Source organism: Macrobrachium nipponense, chromosome 1 (assembly GCF_015104395.2).
Source record: "Macrobrachium nipponense isolate FS-2020 chromosome 1, ASM1510439v2, whole genome shotgun sequence".
In the NCBI taxonomy this organism is placed as follows: domain Eukaryota; kingdom Metazoa; phylum Arthropoda; class Malacostraca; order Decapoda; family Palaemonidae; genus Macrobrachium; species Macrobrachium nipponense.
Genome location: NC_087200.1, coordinates 43,003,771 through 43,007,287, shown reverse-complemented (window position 1 = coordinate 43,007,287; position 3,517 = coordinate 43,003,771). Strand labels below are relative to the sequence as shown.

Here is a 3,517-nt window from a genome sequence, read left to right as displayed (position 1 = left end):
CAGTAATCATGTGAAGTCACAAAATAATTATTCGTCACCTTTTTCTTATTTCGTTACAAGTTTGTTTTTCGAGAACTATGTACGAGGCTTAGGAAATTCATAAAAGCTATATTTTCTTGTACCATTCAAATTAATGCATCACTTCTTTTCATCTATAAATAGCGACTAATTTTTGTCTATCTCTAAAAGTGACAAATATAGACCTTGTTTTTATTTCCCGATCTGAATTTGGCAGAGAGAGAGAGAGAGAGAGAGAGAGAGAGAGAGAGAGAGAGAGAGAGAGAGAGAGAGAGAGAGAGAGAGGTACCAACGGCCCCTGTGGCCCAATGGATAAGGCATTGGCCTCCTAAGTCAAGGATTGTGGGTTCGAGTCCCACCAGGGGTTCTTTTGTCTGATCGTTTTAAAATTGGACGAGACGACTTCCTGATACCTTATAAAGATCTCGATGTTATGGGCAATATTAAAACACTTCTCGTTTATTTTTACCTAAATTTGGGCCTATTTTAGACCAATTATTAGAGAATGGAAAAATGAACAAGTACGAACTTACTCATCGTAATCAGTATGCAATATTTCAACTCTATGGCATGAAGGATAGTTAAAAACGGCATTTGTTTAAATTTACAAAGCGACACAAAACGAAAAAGACTTCACACAAGAGTCAATCAGGTTCCAAAATCCTTGGTGAAGCTTATTTCCCGAAAGTTGTATTGGCGATATAAAGATTTTGATCTCCCGCCATTTATAAATACTTTATCCTGTGGCCTGAATCGAAGGTATTTCTGTTGCAATCGAATTAAGATTTATATTCAGCGCCGTTTAAGGATAATACTTTAAATGTTTTCAATAACTTTCAGGAGGCAAACGTTATTTTCTTATGTGATAACTGATGAAATACATATTTGGTAGGATTGTAACGCTAATATTTGATATTTTCGGTATTTTTCAACGATGGTAATATTATTTCACGGTCATGATTTTGCAATCCATAAAAATATCCTTTCATTAGGAATCAATGAATTTCGAACAACCGCCCGTTAACTCAGAGAAAATCCTGACACTCGGATCCAGCTGCTCTTCTTTCTTCATTAATATCATATAAGTTCTGAATCAACATTCCATTTCGTGACACTAAAATATTAATTCGCCGAAAACGCTCCGCTCCCTACGGCCATAATCACTGCGTCGGATTTTCCTAGAGTGGAAATAACCTTTCACCTTTTTACATGGCGATAAACGTGGGTTATTAATGAAAGCAAGCATGCAGAACGATCTTGCAATGCATTTGAATAAATATTAACCAGCAGGGCGCCCTAAAGGAGATAACTCGCGAAGCTCCAAGTTAAACCATCAAAGGGTTAAAATCTTTTAAATGTGAATTTATGATATTTTAAAACTAAACCTTATATGGAATGAAATTTGAATATGTCAGGTTTTATTTGCCGAAAGAATTTTCCTTTTAACTTTATACTTTTGGAGATGTTAGCCACAAATGAGCCCGTTTCCATTTAAGCAGGATGATATCTAGTGGAGATATTTACTCAGAAAAAGTTATAAGATTTTGAGGACTAACGGCCTTACCTTGTTTAAATCAAGTCCTGTCATTGATTTTATTAATGCATAGGACAGGTGCGCAAATGATAAAGATTAATATAGATATATATATATATATATATATAATAGATATCTATATATATATATATATATATATATATATATGTATGTATGTTGTGTGTGTGTATGTGTGTGTGTGTGTGTGTATATATATATATATATATATATATATATATATATATATATATATATATAAAGACAAAAAGTTTAAATTTTCCGAGGGTCTGGGTCACCGTCTTAATCCTGTCAAGGTGTGGGGTTGTTATTTTATCGTTGGGTGTCTCTCTGGTCTTGTCTTTAAGGCGTCTGTAGAAATTTACGTTTGCTTTATGAATCGCTTTCTTAATTATATGGGAAACAGACAACAAAATTCCTTTTCTTTACGTTTTAATGATTAGACACAACAGAATACAAATTCAACATATACAGAAAACTACATTTTCACTTTCATACATTCACTACTTTAGTTATCATGGGTCTTCGCTAACTTTTATTAGTCCTTCTTCCCATGCACTCTTTAGCCACTCGTCTTCACTGGTTGGCTAAAGAGTGCATGGGAAGAAGGACTAATAAAAGTAGACGAAGACCCAGAAATATACAGAGACAGGAGAAAGACAGACTGAACAGAGGACTGGCACAACAAACCAATGCATGGACAATACATGAGACAGACTAAAGAACTAGCCAGCGATGACAATTGGCAATGGCTACAGAGGGGAGAGCTAAAGAAGGAAACTGAAGGAATGATAACAGCGGCACAACATCAGGCCCTAAGAACCAGATATGTTCAAAGAACGATAGAGAGAAATAACATCTCTCCCATATGTAGGAAGTGCAATACGAAAAATGAAACCATAAACCACATAGCAAGCGAATGCCCGGCACTTGCACAAAACCAGTACAAAAAGAGGCCTGATTCAGTGGCAAAAGCCCTCCACTGGAGCCTGAGCAAGAAACATCAGCTACCTTGCAGTAATAAGTGGTACGAGCACCAACCTGAAGGAGTGATAGAAAACGATCAGGCAAAGATCCTCTGGGACTATGGTATCAGAACGGATAGGGTGATACGTGCAAACAGACCAGACGTGACGTTGATTGACAAAGTCAAGAAGAAAGTATCACTCATTGATGTCGCAATACCATGGGACACCAGAGTTGAAGAGATAATAATAATAATAATAATAATAATAATAATAATAATAATAATAATAATAATAATAATAATAATGGGATTACCGAGAGCTGCTTCAAACCTCGATTTCAAGAGGTACATCGTAATAGCCTAGATAATGTACTTTAAACGATGTTGTAAACTCAATATCTTTTAACATTAGCTCAAACATTTTCCTCTGCATTTACCTTAATTTATCTTCTTTTGCTGCTTGATCATGGCAGGCCATCTCTGGTCGTGCTATCACAAAGGATACAAATGGTTCTGAGAAATAGATTCTCAGCTGCCCAAGTTCAGATCGTTTTGCTTATTTTAGAATAGTTTCTTAGTAATTGTTGACTTCATTCACAATGAATATCTAAATCTTCGAATATTCAGAATTCAGACAATAAAAATAATAATAATAATAATAATAACAATAATAATAATAATAATTATTATTATTATTATTATTATTATTATTATTATTATTATTATTATTATTATTATTATTATTATTATTATTATTATTATTTGAAGTTGTTTCTATGTTTCGAACAACCTAGCATACGTTTAGTCAAAACACTTGGCGCTTAAGGCTGCAAAACAAAATGAGTTTACTTACTCATGTATCTACTAAATTTTGAATTCCTGAAGCGCGATATTATTATCAGCGAGTAGGGTATTGTGCCTATTTGTCTCTATTGAAAGGTAAGTTTGATGAAAGGGATCACTAAAACCATACGTACGTC

The 3,517-nt window shown here is 34.2% G+C and overlaps 1 non-coding gene across 1 annotated transcript; it reads left to right on the top strand.

Moving 5' to 3' along the window:
* Positions 1-312: 312 nt before the first annotated feature.
* On the top strand, positions 313-385 carry Trnar-ccu (transfer RNA arginine (anticodon CCU)). The gene has a single exon. It is a non-coding gene; the product is annotated as a tRNA-Arg (tRNA).
* Positions 386-3,517: the final 3,132 nt, after the last annotated feature.